Source organism: Malurus melanocephalus, unplaced genomic scaffold (assembly GCF_030028575.1).
Source record: "Malurus melanocephalus ecotype Western Australia unplaced genomic scaffold, MMel_1.1 scaffold_311, whole genome shotgun sequence".
In the NCBI taxonomy this organism is placed as follows: domain Eukaryota; kingdom Metazoa; phylum Chordata; class Aves; order Passeriformes; family Maluridae; genus Malurus; species Malurus melanocephalus.
This window is the reverse complement of record NW_026623543.1, coordinates 379,283-399,131: the sequence shown is the minus strand read 5'-3', so window position 1 is coordinate 399,131 and position 19,849 is coordinate 379,283. Positions and strand designations below refer to the sequence as shown.

Below are 19,849 nucleotides of genomic sequence, written 5' to 3'. Positions count from 1 at the left end.
TTCAGGCTAGGTCAGTCTTCAGTCAGTATTGAGGACCCGCTAAGGCCAGCAATCTGGGGAGCTCAGCTTTGTCCCTGGAGCCCACAGAGGTTGAAAACCTTCCTGCGAGGCTCTTGACCCAGCTGAACCTCAGTTTTGTCTTGCCTTTTTAATCTTAAGGTGGTGCATGCCCTTGGCCACCCTGCTTCAAGGGGAAATCCCGACATCCTTGATGTCTTAGCGGGACTGCCATATCCTGTGCAGGGCTTTCTGCTGTCTCCAGGCAAAAAACTCGGCTGTGTGGTATCCAAGTCTGAGTAGATCTAACTCATGTTTCTTTGCACAGTATTGCCTCCAAATATGCTTTTGATGCCTAGTCAATAACTGACAGCTGGTAATTTAATCTGCTTCTGGCTTCTTTGTTGTATGAAATGAGTTAGCCATTCCATTCTGAGTGGAAAAGTACAGGAAGATATTATTTGTATTTACTGTGCAAAATCAGATGACTCAAACACAAGTTTTCTATTGATGTTTGGAAGACATTGGTGTAAGTAAAGTGCTGATTTTGATAAACAGGCTTATGGCACAGAGCATGCTAAATCAATATACTTAGCAGATGTGCAAAAGAGATGTTCCGGTACTGGTGCAGCTCAGACTTTTGCCTCCTACCATGGTAATTATCACTATCAATTACAGTATCTTTCAGTATCTATTTTAGTTACTTTTTAAAAGAGTTCTGAAGGCGTCAGGGCAGAATGAAAGCATAGAGCCCTGTTAAAGAATATCTCTAACTCAGTTTCCATGTGCTGTATCCAGGCTGGAGCACACCATCTTTCTTTGTTATTCTTGTGCCATAAATTCTGTAGTGTTTGTTGTTACTTCAGAATGGTACACTGATCTAACTGGGTGTCAGAGGCCTCCCTGCTTTTGCACAGAGTGTTATAAATCTCTTTACTTCTACCAGGGAATCATCTAAATTGGGATCATCTCATGTCTTTCCTTGTGTAATTCAAGACTCTCTAGCCCAGTATCCTAGATACGGTCGATCTGTTATAGCTGATCCTTTGATAATATATATATATATATATATTTATGTAATGCCACATGGCATATTTTAAATGCTATACATTKGTATATATTCAGAAACTAAAGTAATTACATTTACAGTGTGTATTTTTATTCACACATTCCGTTTTATGCCCGTACTGGTGTGACTTCACCTTGTTATCCGAAGTAAATATTTCTGTCTCAGTCTTTGAATCATGTAAACAATATAATTCATATCTGACATAAGCATGGGTATGAACTTAATCTAGTTAGTTACTGTTTGGTGTGCAGTAATTTGTAACCAAAAATTCTCAAATCCATGCAGAACAGCTATATGCAGCAGAATTGGAGCTTGATTTTTGGGAAAGCTGCATAAATAAAGAGGGAATATTTGTGTGAGTGGATACAGCTTGAGAAGGCATGCATGCCCACAAATATAGATAGATGCTTATTCATAAGGTATTGCGATTTCATTTAGGACTATAGAACATAAAAGTTCCTTATCTTAGTATTTTAATTATGTAACACAGTAAGTGCAACAAGAAAAAATAACCCAGCAAAAAGAAATTCATTCTGAGAGGGAAACATGGAAGAGTGAAGAATTTAGAATTGTTGCTGGGTTTACTTTATTAAGTTCAAGCAATCCAGAAAATACTATTAACAGTCTTGCAGTCCTTTGGTCCTTCATCTTTGTTTAAACTGCTCCATTTAAGAGCATAATTCAGTTTTGGCTGAGTAATTCCTATGTGGGTAAAAAGATAATACTTTGGGATTTAGTAGGATAAATGTAGTGTTATTAGCAGCGGCAACCGAACCACATTAAATGTATTATAAGACTTATTGTTTCTTTGTAATACCATCTTGCCCTGGGAATCAAATGTGATGAGCCCTCTACAGATGAATAGTAAGAGCCACTTGGAGCTTGAAAGAATTTTTAAAAACAAAATGCTGAAGGAAATGAAGAGTGATGGGGTTTTTTGCTGTTTATAACACCTTAGAAAAACAATCTTAAGGCATTAGGGCCAAAGGAAAACTTCAACTGTCCTGCAATATTAATCTGAAAATCCAGTGAAGTCACAGAAGTGCAATCATTGAGTCCCCATGGCAGTTTAGTAATGCAAAGGTGATTTTTTTTAAAACACTCAAGGTTATCTTGATTCTTTCCTACTGTAGTTAACATTTTTATAGACACGAGATGAGGCCCAGTCCCTACAGTCTGATCTGTTTAAGTACTGCAAAAAACTTAAAATTGTCAGCTTTTATGCAAAATACTTCCCACTTTAATCCTGCAAAGTCCTTCAATAATTGCATATCATTGTCTCTGCTTTATTAGCAGAGAAACTGAACAGTGACGTGAACATGGTACCGGAGCAAGTCAGAAACCAATCCAGGATTACAGCTCTAGAGTTCTTGACTTCTAGCCCTGTGTTAACTCCACTAATTACCCTCACCTCCACGATAATAGCATGGTATTCACTGAGGGGAAAGGTGGAAACAAGAAGATAAATATTTAGTTCAAATAGTCCTCACCTCAACTAATGTTAGATGATTTCAGCTACCTACTTTGTTTTGCTTTTCCTGGTCCAGGTTTGAGTTTCACACATAGCTAAACTTTACTATTTCCCTTACAATATTTTATAGCAAAACAGGTTTTTTTGGTATTCAGCCAATGCTTTCTTCCCCTGTTTTGCCCTGTTATGCTTACTTACAGTGCTGATCATGTGCCAAATACTGTCCAGTCTTCAGTCTTTCAGATATTTCCCATTCTCTTCAGCCTTTTTTTTTTTTTTTTAAAGTATCTGCCTGTCTCATTCCTTCAAAATCTGCCATTTAAGGATACGCTTTGCTTTACTTTAGGTATTCAGTGATTTCATCCAGTGACTTACTATTCGTATTTGCAAAGCTAAAAATGAAAGCAGGTGTATTTTTCAACAGGCTAAGATAAGGATATTATCTTTAACAGGCATGGAAGATGGCAGATGAAAGACCAAAAATCACGTTGGTCTGTTCCTGTTGTTATATCTCATTGCAAACTCACACTTTTGCGAGAGCACTGGATAAATTACAAGACAGTAGATCTGGATTTTTTTGTCAAGCTAGAATTGCTTTGCAGTTAGTTAAAATTGCTAGAATTTTATCTCTTGGCTTCTTTTTTTATCCTTAGGAATGTGGCAAGATTCAGAATAAAAGTGCTTCAAGACAGTTTCTTACTGAGTGCTCAAAGGAACTATTTAGGTGCCAAGAATGGCAGCTATCAGCTCTGTTAGATGCCCATTTTAGTTTAAGGAGAAGGTGGAGAAGAAGAAGAGAAAGCATATCAGGAAGGAGCAAATGAAACCAGGGTGAGAGGAGGAAAGATTTGATTTCTTTGTTATTTTCTCCTCTCTCCGACTCTTACTGTTTTCTAATATCTTGAATTTTCTGATACATGAACAGAGAGCTTCAAGAAAATAGTTGACAGAGAAGTTGGATTTATTGATGTACGTGAACGAATCCACGATGTTCCTGTTTCAAGCTGTCAGGTTGTTCTGTTCATAAAGCAGCATTTCACACTGCATCCTAAAATCCCCATGTATCATAGAGCTTTGCTGAAGACTGACACTGCTGTGGATTGTGCTACTGTATTTTAGGAGAATTAATTTTGTGTAAGAGCCCATGCTTCAATTATTCTTGAGACAGGGCTCTAACCTTACAGGCAAAATGCTGATTTTTGTCAAAAAGAGAACACAGTGACAGTCAGCTTTGCCTGTCTATGCTGAATTTGCATATTTAATGCCACAGCAAAGCATAGATTAGAAAATTGTCTGCATACTTCATAAGTGATCATAGAAATTGATTAAAGCAATTGATTCTACCCCGTGCACTGAAGTATTTATGGTCATTACAATAATGCCAAAAAGCACCTGTCAGCTTCAGTAAGGGCATCTGCTGATTTGTTGACAGGCAATTTTCAAGTTCTCTTTTTACAGAAACTCGTATTAAGGGCTTCCTTGAACTAGATGGTCTTTAACAGATATTTCCTTTTTGCCAGATGCTGAAATGAAGTTTTAGATACATCATGTGGTGTTTTCTTGATTTGTTTAAAATCCATGCTGAGAGATGATGTAACAATCGTTCTGTGAAGCAGTGTCTGTTATGCTGTCCCTTCCTGTGTATGCAGTTATGCTCTCATCTGGCTGTTCATCAAAGTTACGCTTGCATTCCCCTTCCTGCTCACTGAGTATTCCCTTACATCTGCTTTGTTTAAAAAGTAATAATATTGAAACTTATTCCATGGCACCTGCTAAATTCTGCATTGGATTATTCAGTAGAGAACTTCAGCGTGTTAAGTAGCTTCCTTTTTTTGGGGAAGAGTGGCTGCAGAGTGCCTGGAGTGACTGCAGAATTGAGGGGCAGTGAGAACTGCAGGTGCTGGACAACGGGACTAGAGGTCTCATAGCCTATCTGCAGTGTTGCTTCCCTGAATAAGTCTAGGGGGAGTTTGTCTTCTCTAGGCCCCTCCTTAAAAAGTCCAGTACAGCCTGTTTTAAGACGGTATTCACTATCAGGTGTTCAGTGTCCAGGCTTGCTTTGTCAGGAAAATAGATGAGGCACATTTTGGATAATGATGTTTTGTGTTGAGGTAGAGTATGTCCCTGCTTCACGATGATTCAGACACTCGTTATGTTTTCTAACTTTCTGCTTCTGCTTCTTCTGGGCCATGGGTAGTACAGATTGCTTTTGTTTTATAGTCTTAGCTAATGTGTTTGCAAATTGCAATGAAAGAATCTCAGAAAATTATGCTATACATCAGCTGAGACAGAACAAATGTTGTTTTTTTCCATTCAGACTTCTCCGGTGTGCTATTTGAGTGCAAATCAGTAGTTTTTATGAACTGGCTGAAGTTTGGTCCAAATAAGCTATATTTCAGAGATTCTAAGAAACAAAAATTAAACAGGTTTCCTCAAGAAGGATAGGAAGATTAAATTGAAGGGTGGTTTGTGTTAACATTTGGCACTACAAAGAGGGGAGAAGTATTGCTGTGAGGAATACTTCATTAGCAAAAGTGGCCCAATTAAAACATTTGCAGGGTTTTTTTTCTTAAGGATTTCAAATAGACCTTTCTTGAATTTCTTGATTCAGAGATGCTAATGTTAAATGTGATACATGAGATGGTAATTACAAGGTAATTATTTGATTTTCACTAAATAGGCATTTCCATTAGATTCATTCTGGCAAATCTAGCTGAGGAAGTTGATTTTATAGGCAAATACAATATCATGATGTCTTTTCTTTACTCAAAAATGTAAGGAACAATAATGATAACTACCTCCTTTAATGTTCCTAGCCATCTGTACATCAACACTGTGATGTCTGGTGTGCTACTTTTTGATTAGGCTATCAGATTTGCCGAATGTGGACCTGATGCTTTCTTTTTTCCTGTTATGTAGACTTGCAAAACCACCACTTCTCTTTTATCCTGCTTTTTAAAAATAATAACTGTGCATGTAATCTGCAAGGATTGGCACAGGTGACACAGCCCAGAGTGACACCTGTGATTAAGAGGTCTGCATGAATTCCCCCGCCTCTAGGTTTCTGCTTGTAGTTTCAAGATGAAAGAAGTCATGATACTTCAGTTCATCCCTAGTATTGCAAAATCAGATGTGTTTGTCAGGCATGTGTGCATACTGTGTTAAGAAATGCTTTGAGATACTGAAATTGTATCTCTAGATGACGTTATATAATTACAAATTTAGACCCAAATACCAGCTTCTATAGGCTAGTTAAAACTTTCCCTGTGCTTCCATGAGAGTGGAGATGAACTTTACTGTACATAGCAGCCCTACCCAGTTAGTTGACCTGGGAAGGAAGCCAAGGTGGCCAGGTGGGATGTTACTGTTTGCCACTAACCATGGAAAGTAGCATGACTTAGACACACCACACTGAGATTGTGTGGTTAAGAGCTCTGGTGACTGAATTTTGTGCCTCATACAGCAAGCCAGGCTGCCAACCATTTATCTCAGGGGTATGAGACATTTCTACTGAATTGTGCAGTTGCTGCTGAGTTGACTTCGCAGCTTCTGAGAATCAGGGTTTCATTTGCATCTGTGGCCACTTGAATGCCCACCTAGTACTTTTCACAGGCTGTTGTCATAAATCACTCAGTGTTCACCCTTGTCATTTGGGTTATGTGTTTCTTCAGCAAGTTGTAGCCTGACAACAAACTCCAATTTGCATTGCACCTGCAGTGCATGTCTCTGCCATTCTTTTGTTTGATTTCTTTTATTTGTTGGCCTTTTGCCGTGACACAAAGTTAAAATGCTGAAGAACTAGAAAGGTCTACTGACTGGTCAGTGTATTATTTGTGTTTGAGGACCAGTGATACTGATCAGTGCATCTCTTATTGGTGCAACACACAATAGGAGGAGACACCTCCATCTGCCACAGTGGCAGTCACTGAAGGTCATGTTCTGGACAGTACTAAATAAGAAAGACACAATTTTTAACAATTTGCAAGTTTGTTTTTTTCTTTTTTTACTGACTCTAAGGAAGTCTGATACATGCTGAGGAAGACAGAGAATATGGTATAAGATTAATTTGTTTTTTCTAGCAGACTTTATGATTTTTATAAAACAGTCTCATAATAGTAAGCCATTCTTGTCGTAAAAGTATCAAAGACAGACATACCACAGTTATTTTCTTAACATAAATAATTAAAAGGCTGAAAACAATTTGTTTTTTATTTTTAACTACTTGCTCATGATTTTGGCATCCTGATCTTAAGGTTGTATAGTATCTACAACCTTAAAGGTTGTATAATATTTACACCAATGATAATATAACTGTTTGCTTGCTCTTAAAATGCTACCATGAAGTTATTTTAATTCTAAACATAGTAGAGTGATTAGAAACTTGTTTTGGTAATGAAATACTCTTTGTTGTTACTGAAAAGAAAAATTTAAAATCTTCATGTATGCTTATTTGGTTTAGTGGTTCTGTTATTAATGAAGTCTAGTACCAGTGCAAAGGGTCAGTGCTGTCCAGTTTCATTATTAATTTTGAGTGTTTCATTCTTTGCTCCTCTTGACCACAGAAGGGTTCAAAATACCGTCTCTTCTTGTAAACAAATGAAAAAAATCATGATTTAAGTTGATGTCTTTTCATTCTCTTATTGGTTCAAAGTATAGTCCAACAAAAAGGAAAAGCCAGCTGTGGCCATGAGAAGTGAAATTGCACATGAAGGTTAAAAATAGTAGTCTTGGGGTATGAACCCCCCAGATAGTTACGAAAAAGTTAAAGGAAGCAGAGASCAGTTGCTGTGGAGCAAAAGCGCTTGTTGCATAGTGAGTGCAGAAGAAGCAACATTAAAATTAATGTGAGAAATCATGGGTGCTGGCTTCATAACGTAATGTGCCCATCTGTATAGGATTTGTTTTTCTGCTTACCAGAAGTCTGAGCAGCATGTAGACCATTACTTCTTGCATTAGTATAGGAGGGGGTAGGCAGTAACTTGATTTAGACCTTGTAGACTTTCACGTTTTTTAAAAATAATTTCCACTAGGAGAATTAAAACAGTGACAAGAACAAAACTTACTGTATGGGATAGAAAATGTGTACTGATGTTATACCACTGGTGAATTATCATCTCTGTACATTCTGTGTACATATCCAGATGAACCACAGAATAAGTCTGCTTGGAATTTGCTCTTTATCTAATAAAGGGATCTTTATATTTATTATTATCTTTATCTTTGAAGGGAAGCATTTAAATTGCCAAGAATGTTGAAGTTGTCGCTGTTGAAGTTCCGTTTAGGTAATATAGAAAGGGTATTGGAACAATTCGCCTATAGACCTAATTTGCTGAGGTGTTGACTCTCACTATCAGCTTTTATGGGTAAATTGCTTACCCACATTAGTACATTTTTGTAGAGCAGAATTGATAAATAAATAAATAACCCCCCTCAACACCAGAACAAAAAGATCAGCAGTGTTATGTAACATATAATCACTTCCTGCAGTGGATATGGATATCTTTCATCCTGTGATAAAAGCAATTAGATTTTGATTCTCCAAGCACTGGAATGCAGGGGAATGTGTATCTACTAAGGTAAAGATATGTTATCTTTCTAGGAGGGATTTAGGAGACTGATTAAAAACCTGCATTGTGCTTCTAAATAATTCTTGGTCTATAGCTGTACCAAGAAACCTAAATATGACATCTGACCCCAATTTGGCTAGGAACTATTTTCTTATAATTTCATGTAATCCAAGATACCTAGTTTAAATAATGTTATAAACAACTCATGGAGAATTCTATTTTTTTTTTTCTAAAATTACTCCAGAAATAATAGTAGCTCTATATCTTATTGTCTAGGAAAGCTAAAAAATACTTGGAATTAAATTTGATGGAATCCCATGTCAGGAGTGCTGGTTGTTTCAGTTGGAGTCTTGAAAACTGTGACTTAGGAAAATGAAGTTTCATTCTGATACATGAAGTTTTTAGGGCTTTTTATTGCTAATAAATGTTAGTAGCATTCTCACATGTTCATATTTGCAAATGGGAAAATGTAAGTTTCATGTAAAGTTTGAAAGTTCTACTGTTTTCTGAGAAAATGGCTGAGATATACCCAGGAATCACAGAGCAGGAGTGAAGGATTCTTCCCAGAGCAGCTCCACATTACTACATGGCAGATGTAGCAAAATGGTTGAAGTATCCCTACATAGTGTGAACAGACCCAGCTTACCTACTTTAATGGTCTGTCATCTGCAGAGATTTCCTGGAAGTCTGTGCTGCATTTGGTATGCATCCGTATTTCTGKCACATCCGCAATCCCATTTATACAGCAGAACTGCAGCAGTTTCACTGTGAAATGTGTTAGGAGAAGAGACATACATTGTCCTGGAGAACTGCTGGAGGGGGGAAATGCCATTGCTGCCCCAAATTCTGGTACTCCTTTGGCCTTCCTGTGTATGGCCACATCAGATTCTTATGACATTTCAAGATGATTCAGATACCCATTTGTGACTGTACTGTCACTGACTGCGTCATCATCATTAATAGGCTTTCTTTCTTGAAAAGAGAGTCTTTTAGTGTCTGGTGCTTTATATGATTGATTGTTGATCATGAAGCTGTGGTGCTGACCTAGGTGTGTTTGATGGAGGTGGCAGACAGGATGGCTCTTCTAACATCAAGCCAAATGTGAGGATTAAGCAGAAGCTGGAAAAGGTTTATTTTTGGCAAGAAGAGATGTGAACCCACCAGGACTGAGAACTAAAGAGAGTAGCAAAGTATTGGGCAGTGTTGGTAGGAGAATCTGAGAATGTGAGAAGCATCAAGCAACTGGAAGGGCGATGCAGGGGCATTTGAGGAGCAGCTGGCATTTAGAGAGGGTTAGGAGTTGCTCTGGCCTCTCTAAGGTGTTGTGTGTAACAGAGACAGTATGTCTGATGGAGGTGTGTGGTACTAACAAGGAAAAGCTAGTCAGGAGTTGAAACCCCGGCTTCTGCTAAGAACTGAAATTCTGAGAAGTTACAGGTGAGGATCATTTGAACATAAGACAGCAGGTAGCTCAGTACAAGTGAACAGGGGCTGAAAAAGCAGCTTCATTGCTAGTCTAGTATTGTAAAAGGGACTCCCTGAGACAAATTCTGCAGTCCTTTGCTAAGTAGAGAAACTGTAGTTTTGAAAACCATTTACATTTAAAATAAAGGGTCACAGGGGGAATGGCCAAGACACAGACTGAATGGGCAGAGAAAACAGGGTGTAAATGCTGTTTTTTTCTCTAGTGGCATGTGCATTATGCTAAATTGTCTTCTGAAGTACTTAAATATTGTATATCAAGACCTTAAAAAGCCTAACAGTTAGTATCTGTAAATTTAAATGGGTGTTCAAGTGACAGCTCTCCTAAACAGGTCCTCTGTCTTTATGCATTGTGTCAAATAAATGCTCTGTATAAGTGAGAGTGGAGAATTCCACCTGCCCCACCAGGAAGTGTGTGGTACAACCACTATCTTATTTTCACTTTACTGCTCTAAATTTCTTCCTTGTCTTAGAAAATTAGTCTGTGCCTTGGCTTCTCTCTTTTATTTCCTGTTTCAATAGTTTCCTTTCCATTAGCAAAAGCATCCCTCCATATTTATCCATCTCCACAAACAGATACTCCCTGTCATGATTTTTCCTTCTAGTTTTGAGTGCCGCTGGATCTGGTAACAAACTCTTACAGTAAGAAGTTTGCCTTCTCTCTTCTCTGTACAATGACACCTCATGGTGGGCAGATACCTGAGAATTGCAATTTTTTTTTATAGCCATAGTTTCTTTTAAAACAAACTGGACTGTTTCAGTCTAAAATTTGAGAACTAATGGGTCTRTTTTGTGCAACTCATTGTGTTAATCATGTTCTGTATGAGAGGCTTTCCAGTAGTGTGTAGCATTCCTACAACTGTTTGTTCCCTTATCAGACTGTTCATGAAATTGGCAATAAAAATGCCAATAAGTACCTTTTCTTTTCTGATTTGCTCATTTGCTGGAGATGTTTTTATTTTGGGTTTTGATTTACAGAATATCGAAGACTGCAGAGCCTCCTCACATTCATTGTTCTGCAACTCAGTTATGTACAGTCACCTCTACCATGAGAAGTGTACCTCTTTAGCAAATAATATGTCTGTTGTTTTTTACTCTTTAGTACTGTTCTCCATAATTTCCTGGAAGCAAGGAAGAAGGGTGATGATGTGAGGGGAAAAGTCCTGTCATCAAATATATTGTAACTTTGAGCAGTACTGTCTTGTGGGGTGGTTTTCGTATGTGGGGGTATATATAAAATTAGTTCCKGTTTTATTATATTACCGGCCTGAATTCAGTCAGTAATGGCCTCAATAGTGCCTCTTTTAATGTAATCCCTGTTTGCTGACTGCTGTTCCAAGAATAAAAATTTAAGCCAAAAGATTTAATGAAATCCTTTGGGATTAGTGCTCACTGGGCTGGGGAAATTGCATATCAACCATTTCTCTGTATTCTAACCGTATGACTTGGTATTTGAATAGGAGGGTGTCCAAAAGAGACAACTCTGAGTTCATCAATAATTTACATTTTTGTTAGTTACAAACCTGGTATTTGGGATTCTGTTGCCATAGCAATCCATCTGTGTCTGAATGGATAGTGTTTTAAGTGGTGGTTGTATAGAGATTCACAGTGTGTGCTTTAAATCCCTTCTGAAGTAATCCTCAGATCTGTTCTGACGTTTATTTGAGGTTTTGACAAAATCGATGTTACTCACAGTAAAAGTTGATGCTGAGCAAATTAAGCTCACAAAATAGTGGAATATACATATAATTAAGGACTGTAAAGTTCATAATGCATGGCAGTTTCTGTTTCAGTATGTGAAATGATTAATAAATGCCGGCAACTGCATTTTTTTTCAAAATACATTTAGTTTGTTGCACATTATGCAACTAGAAATTATCCAGAGTCTGTACTGGTTATTAGCTAATTTAAACTTCATAATCGAATGCTAGCCTCATTTTTCCAGATGTCAGTTTTATGTTTTACAGGATGTCTGTCTATTCATGATACTGTATAACTTCTGCTTTCAATTAATCTGATTTTCTCTCATAAATAATTCTAAAGCAGAGAATAAAATTTGGAATTCCCATTTTCATTTCTGAGGCTACTGGGCTTGTGTTTTGAGGATGTGCTGCTGAATTCAGTAGGCTTAACACCAGCTGCTTTATTTTTGAGTTTATACTTCCTAGTTTATTTTTTTTTTGTTTTCCCACACAAAATTTCAAAATGGTTTATTCAAAACCTCCCAAATGTGCCATGTAGGTGGATGTCCTCAGGTTTGATAGTCGATCAATAAAGTGAGCAAACCTGGGCTAAGTTTCAGCTCTGTCAAAACCAAAACCCTCCTGAAACTGATTTCCAGAGCTTTTCTTCCTTCATGGCAAAAATATTGTCCAGTTGTGCTCTGGAACTGTCACTGAGCCATAATGATGATGCATTAGCAGCTCTTTGTTACTCCAGAGTGCAGAAATTCAGTTTGCAAAATTATTCCTCAGTGTTTGAAAGAAGAGAGTGAAGAATAATACTCAAATAACAGCCATATGTTTTGCTAATAAGTGTTTAGGCCATAATCCTAAACGATAAAAAGTGTTTCTTCATGGAGTTTGTAAAAGACCACATAGTTGTTCCTGGCTTTAAAAATAGTAATGGAATAAAGAAACTTCAGATGGCCTAAGACATCTTGAGGAATCTTTTAATTACCATGCAACTTCCTTTGCATCTTTTGTATCACAGTTCACAATGAATAGTGAGGCATCTAATAAAAGGGGCTTATTTTTGCCATGATTCTGTGATGCTAAAAATGTTCTTTGTCACGTGTAATAAATGTAAATCCACTCAGTTTCTCTATGAGTTAAACAAGAGCTTGCTGAGAAAAATTGGAAAGAATCCATTACTTGCAGTGGAGTCGGGTTTCATTTCATGAGCATATATGCATGCATAATCTTATATTCAGTGTTGCTGACTGAACTGTTTTTATTTTAGAGCTCCAGTCCTGCCCCAGTTTAATGGGACTATTTCCATAACTGGTTACCACAAAGGTGACTGGGATCAGAGAGTTTAGAATTACTGAAAAAAGGCTTTGTTTGGCTTACTTTTCCGTATCTGTATGCTAACTGAAGTAAAAGTTGCAGATAATTTAAATGAGTACTTACCCTAAAATGAAATGCCTTGAAGTATCTTCTGTAGATAACATTTGTTAAATATAGATTAACGCTTCAAAGGGATATTACAAGATGTATTCACACATATCAAAATGTGTTTCTGTTGATATTTCCAATGGTTTCATTAGGAAACATCCTCCCTTGCAAATATTACTGAAATGAAAATGGAGCCTTGGAAGATACCAGCAGAATGACAGGTGCAATTTGTAGCTCTGGAAATATAGTTGTCACTGCAGGGAATCTCCTGCACTGAAGACCCACAGGAGTCCATAAGCAAGGGTGAATGAATTAATCTTCCAACACATCTAATAAAAAATAGCCTGCATTTAATAGTAAGTGATAGAAACACAGTTGAATTTCTTTCATGATTTTTTTATTCTTTCTCTAGAAATGCAAATTTGAACAGTTTATTTATCTCTTTATGTTTTAGCTCTCCAAATCCTTGCAAAGAGTAATGATATTTAGTCTCCTTGATAACTGCTGAATTTTACTGATTGGTTTTTATTTATTTTTTCCATATTTGCATTACATTTTTCGTATCTTTTGGAAACTCAGATTATCAGCTTCAAAGGAGGAGGCAGGCTGTCTCCATTTGCACTTAATGTAGCACTGCACTTATTCATAGTTATGCTTAAATTTGCTTCTCTAGCACAGAACCTGTATTTTATTCAGTTATTTACAATTGATACTATAGTAAATGTTTGTCTTCCATTTTCTGTGTTTGCAGCAGAAGGAAATAGTGAATCTCCTGAAAGGTTCAGTAATAATATGACACAGCTTGACACAGACAGCTTAGAGAAACATGGGAAGATTGAGACAGTGTACCACAGAGCAGGTGTGACTCTGGGTGTTAGTTTCTCTAAGGCACTTGCAGCTACCTCTGCTCAAATGCAGTATRTACACAGGGACCTGAACCAAAACCCTGGCTCTGAACCCCAGGAGAAAGTGGAGATTAGAGGTTTTTTCACTGAACACTCTTTCTGAGTGTGTCTGAATTTCAAATGCCTCAGTTTGGGAAGACTTGACTTGACAGCAAGGGGCAAAGTTTTGGTTGAACCGATTCAAGAGATATTCGAGTACAGTAGTTTAGATTAGGTCTGTCATGGTCTGCACCAGAACATTTTATGAAGCTAATGCAGAGCACCGAGTGAGGTAAGGCCTGCTAAGGCTATTGACAGGAGTTGACATTTGATATGAGTTACAAACCGTGAGAGTGAAGTTAGCTGTGTTTTACGCCAGCATCTGAGGTATCCCAAACCCTTTCAGATAAGATTTCAAATGGTTGTCCAGTTAACCTTGCATCATTAACGTGTTCAGCTCCTTACTGATCTCTAGGACATAACAAAATGTGCTGTTAGATAGAAGAGCCTTGGTACAAAAAAGCTTAAAACTTAATAATATCATAATATTGTATGCTTCTGACTCATGGATTATACAGCCCTCAGCTCTGAACAGTTGTTAATTGTTGCTTAACAGGTTTCTTCAGTAGACTGACATGCAAATGAGTGCTTTCTGGTATATCATAAATATTGACGGAATGATACAGAAAGAAGTATTACAGAAAGAATTATTACTATTATTATTATTATTATTATTATTATTATTATTATTAAGTATTATTTCTTATTAAAAAGAAGGGAAAGTTAGATTTTATAATGAGTTATGTTTTGAGTCCTTTATTATTTAAGTCATGAAAGATGGTATGCTGGTTAGAGTGAGATGGGGGGTGAAATCGTGATTTGCCTTTTTAAAGACCAGAGTATGTGTTGGTGTGCTGTAGTATGACAGTTTTTGGTAACAACAGTTCCATTTTCCAGTTGATTTAAATTTAAAAATACGTGTGTCTATCTTGGTAACTATGTATTTGGCTCCTGTTTTTAACTGCATCCAAATTGGTCATCTTCACATTTAATGCCTTCACTGCTTGATTGTATTCACTCTTTCACATCAATGTTGCCCTTACTGTAACCCTGATTGCCCAGCAGTCCCAAATTTCTAGCTTCTCTCTAGCAGCCTTTATTCATGAAAATTGTTAATAGTAAAATCTGCAATGTCAGTATGCTGTGTTCCTTCCAAACCTGCTTTAAAACTCACCTCTGGGGTGATGCCGGTAAACTGGCCAAGGAAGGCTAAAGCAGCTGCTCTGCTGTTTTCAGTTCTTATGCAAATTTTCTGTATAAAATAGCAGGACTGAGGCATCCAACACTGCTCTGCAGCAGGTCCTACTCTGCTCCAAAAGTGGTGAGTGAGGCTGTGGCTGTCATTGGAGGCATCCTTATGTTCTTTTTTCCTTCACTACTCTGTCTAATGGGGTAATTCAGCCAAGATCTAATACTCCATGAGAATTTGATTTTGACCAGAGCATTGCCAGCCTCAAGGATGTGAAAACCTGTCACCTTCCCGGAACTGGGGAGAGCTGCAGGTGCCCAGATGAAATTAAGATGCCCAGTGTTTGGCCTGAGGTTTCAAGAGAGATTTGCTCCCTGAACTTTTGCATTTCTCATCTCTGCTTAAGACTGGAAACTCTTTTAAGGAAAAAGAGTGATATGAATTTTCTCCGCTGGGTGCTTTCACCAGAGCCCAAGGCTTTAAATATTGGATAAGCCAAAACTAAACCTGAAAATGGCAAACTAAACTAGGTAGTTAATTTTAACTAGATGATAAATGGATTTGTTTGTTTTTCTTACAGAAGCGTGGAGTCCTGAATAAACAAAGAGAAGAGAGTTAAGCACACGTTCTCTGTTGTGAACAGTAAGTGATCAACTTACATACTGGGAAGCTAAACACTACTTGCACTTCTTTTTTAAAATTTTTTATTGCTTCTTATTTGAAGTTCTTCTTACAAGTGTAAGAAGTTAGTGCAGTGAGCATTTCTGCCTTTTATCCAACTTAGCTTAATTTCACAGACTTTTATTAATCCTATAATCATCTCAGGTAAGGGGCCCAGATAATCCACACAAAGTGTCTTCATCGCTGCCCATATTGAAAATATTGCATTTTTCTCATTAGTAAAAATATATTGCAATAGAAATTGTAATAGACAGTACCAAACTAAAACCGGTATTACATCAGCATTTGCTCACACATGAAATTTTGCAGACAAACAGATTTATTACTGTAGTCGGATCCTGCTGAGTCAGTGTAGAAGCAAAAGACTTTTACAGATTTGTGTTAACCCCATAATCACTGACTGTTCTTGACCACCCTGGTCATAGCTGTGCTGTTTACTGCACAGTCTAGCTAATCACAGTGTGTGACTGCACTGGCCTTTGAGCACTGCAGCATTATAAAATATCAAGGGCTTGCTGAGACAAGAAATGTTTGTTTTGTGGGTGATATTGATATTGTCCCTAGAAGAAGGTCTTAGGCTGCTGGTAAAGTACCAGTCATGACAAAGGAGAGCACAGACACTGCTTTCACTGCCAATCCAACGTAACAGGCCCTGGGAACTGCAGCTGATTATAGGGTTGTACCTCATTGCTGCGTATTAAAAGGTGGCAATATCTTTTGAGAAACAAAGCAGGTGGACATGTGTTAACACATTTCTGTTAACAGTTCCAACAAAACAGCTCCTCTGTGCTAGGTGCCAACAGAACCTGCCTTTTTTGTGATAGATGATTGTGGACGGTAAGTAATGTGCAGAGAATATGTGTTCTTCAGCAGCGTTTTCCTTTTAAAATACATCTTTGACAGTACCTCATGCAGTACAAGTTAAGGAACTTCATTGTTGTATATGAAATCTCTATTCATTCAGCCTAACTGGCATATGGAACAGGCTAGTTTTGAATAGAAATAAATCTTGAATATTTCTTGATAAGTAATGGAAATAACACTCTTAGTTAGAAAAGAATGTGTGTAAACCTCAACTCCAAAAAAATACCCATTATATCTCTGAGCAGCCAAGTTTGATGATGGGTGGTAACATGTAAGGAAATGTGTGCCATTTCACCAAATCCAAGGACAGCACAATGCTTGTTTGTAAATCTGTTTGGTTATTTGTGTGCTGTACTAAACTATGCTAGCAGTAGGCATATCCTAGATATTTAGTGAATGATACATATGTACCAGAGAACCATTAGAAAAATATCAGTTCTAAAAAACTTCTCAAAACTCCTATTTATCTAGTCCTTTGATTTTTTTATTTCTTCTTCTATCAGTCATACTTACCTTTTATCTTCCCTTCTTTCCCCTGTGATTCCTGTGGTTATATTACCTACATGCTGTCACATCTCTTCTTACCCTTTATCTTTCCACTTTTTCCCACATAGTCAAGCTGCTCGAACTTTGTATTCTCTGCTCACATATCCCACACCGGGCCATCTCCTCTTACTCTTGGCAGAGCTGCGTTGCAGAATATTTCAGATCTTGGGCAGATTTTGAGCTTGCTGTTTCTAGTATCAAGTAGATACCTGCAGACCAAGGGCATTATTGTCAGGTCATAATGCGTATATTGCCATATGCCTATACCTAAGGAATTCACAAAGGATTGCAACATAGTGTAATATGGGGCAGCTCTTGCAATTTTATTTGACATGTGGAAAGATAGGGTGGAACTTTGGGAGCTGTTATTTAATGCATGGGATACCTTCAGCCTAGTCAATTATGCTTTACTCCCTCTGGGTCTGAAGTTTTGGCAGCAGATGACTGATAGCTACATGAATAAATATTAGCAATTCTGAGCAATTTATATAATTAAACTGATATATGTATATAAAAAATCCACAAGTTCTGCTTTTAGAAAATGAATTTCACTACTGCTGACTCTGGAAGATCTTCTCCCAGTTGTGTTTCTGTGTCAAGTGGCCAGAACTCAGAGGCAGCTGTTTCAGAATAGTATGGATTTATTTGTGTATGGTGAGAAAAAATTAATCAACTGGTACTCCTTCTCATACCAATTCTCTGTCTTCTGCTGGCAGAATAGGTTGACAGAACCTTTTCATAGTACCCATCAGTTCATTTTATCAACCATGGAATTATGATTATAAACTACAAATGAACTAACATATAATGATTATATAATTACAAAAATGAAACTCTGCAGTGGTTATTAAACATCTGTAATGTGAAATTTATTTAACACTCTCTTTGGAGTATATATGGGAAATTAGAATAATAAAACAGAAATAAAATTACTCTCACCTCTCATCCATCATCAGTAAGAAGCAATGTTACCAGTTTGATCAGGCTGTGCATTTACCCATGGAGGGAAGTTCATGTATGGTACCTTTGGGCCTTCTGATAATACCCTTGAGAACTGTGTATTATTCATACACTAAGTAACCAGCCATTCTTCTGACACTGGAGTTGATAAATTAGAATTGTGGAATTGTTTTAGAATTGTTTTTCTCCTTCAACCTGAAGTAAAATCTAGAATTTAAAATACCCAGCGCTGAGAGGCAAAAAACAAATTGGATTCCCCATACAGGGAGGAAATGAAATTAATCTTGTTCTTATTTTAAAGAGGATAAAATAAAAGTCATAATGTATACTATGTTTTGTGGTGTTTATGTGTACTTAACTTAATTTTAAGTGCAAGGGCCTTTGTCACTTGTCCTTGATACTGCAAAAGGTTGCACATATCCTTTGTGGAGCAGGGAAAAATTCTTATGTGTTCCAAAAAAGGTTCAATGTCCTCATGTAGTCAGCAGCAATCAGATTTGCCATGAGGTTTATCATGGAAGTGGAAAATAATTGGTAGCTGGTTAATAACAGGTTTCCTGTTATTCTTGTTTATAAAGGTAAGTTCAGGTAATGTGACATGAATTAGCAGTCAGCACAAGCAAAGCGCTAGTGCAGGAGAAGAATGACCAAAAATCAGACTTTACTGTAAGCAGCTGAGAGGAAACTTGACCTGCTGAAAATTATGGTATGGGCAGTTTAACTCCATTATGTGTAGAAGAACTAAATTCGTGTTAGACTTACCATTGGCTCATGGGCATGCAACATTGCTGTTGTTTGTAACATTTGCATAATGTAAAGGTTGTTCATATTGCCTCTGTTTTGGTTATCACATCAAGATTATTCAGAGTCTATTCTCTGTGGCTCACATGCTTACAAAATCCTGTGCATCAAAACTTCATTTTGCTTTTTTTTTTTTAATCATTCCTCTATTACAGACACAGCTTTGCATTTTTTAATGTGACATCTGTGACATGGATTTAGAATCTGTACTGCTTTGAGGTATGCTAGTTATGCAGCCTAATTTTGCAAAATGGCTCTGTAGTTGTCGTTCCCTGGGGCTTCAGTTTAGTTGTCACCTATCATTTTAGCACTGTGATTGATTACGCTCTACTATTTAATTTATCTGCTGCAGCTTCTAAGCTTTTTCTTTAATTGGTAAACACATACTTTTCTGGACATATTTTCAAATGATGTGTTTCCATGTGCCCCAGAAGTCATGTTTTTCTCAGCTAGGAATTTAACCATTTGAGACATTTATGGTTTCAATAAATTATTGGCTGATACTTTGTCTATTGCTTGGAAACTTTGAACTGGAAATCTGTGCTACATTTTCCATTTTTCAGTGTTACTCTATATATATTTATTCTGAAATACAAGCGTGTTTACCAGCTGCTTCTTTGTCCACCAAAAAACATTAAAACAGATCAGCACCTTTCTTAAGTGTAAGAGCCAAATGCCCAGTCTGCTGCTGTGTCAGGAGATTTTAACCACCTTTGCACATTAGGTTTCAAAAGCAAAATATTAATTAGTGTCATTTGCTTGTTAGAAGTTTGAAGCCAGCTTCAATCAATAGGGTTAACAAGCTTATGCTTTTGTATTGTATACTGTCTTCCTGTACTGTGCTATTTTTAAACATCACATTGAATATCAACTTGGCTATGATTTTAACTCAGACAGTTTCAGAGTAATGTCATTTCCATTTAGAAAAGGGTTGGTTTTTGGCGTTAACTCATACAGTGGGTAAACACTGCAGCAGTATTACACAATTACTGAAGCAACTTTTAAGAAGCTACTGTACAGAACTGCTTCTGTGATCCACATATCAAAGGAGTTTCAATGCCATTTTTTCTTTGCTACTGCAGTTTTTATTATGGCTCCGTGTATTTTTGAATGGAGGTGTTGGTAATTTGTTTTTGGTTTGGGTTTTTTTTTTTTTTTCTCT

General features: G+C 37.2%; 1 protein-coding gene across 2 annotated transcripts in view; it reads left to right on the top strand.

Moving 5' to 3' along the window:
• Positions 1-19,849, top strand: part of SYT1 (synaptotagmin 1) — a 336,960-nt gene that overhangs the window by 107,627 nt on the left and 209,484 nt on the right. For both annotated transcript variants that reach the window (XM_057377405.1, XM_057377404.1), the window contains exon 3: positions 15,416-15,477. The gene's annotated coding sequence lies outside the window, so the exon portion shown is untranslated. The remainder of the gene's footprint in view (positions 1-15,415; positions 15,478-19,849) is intronic.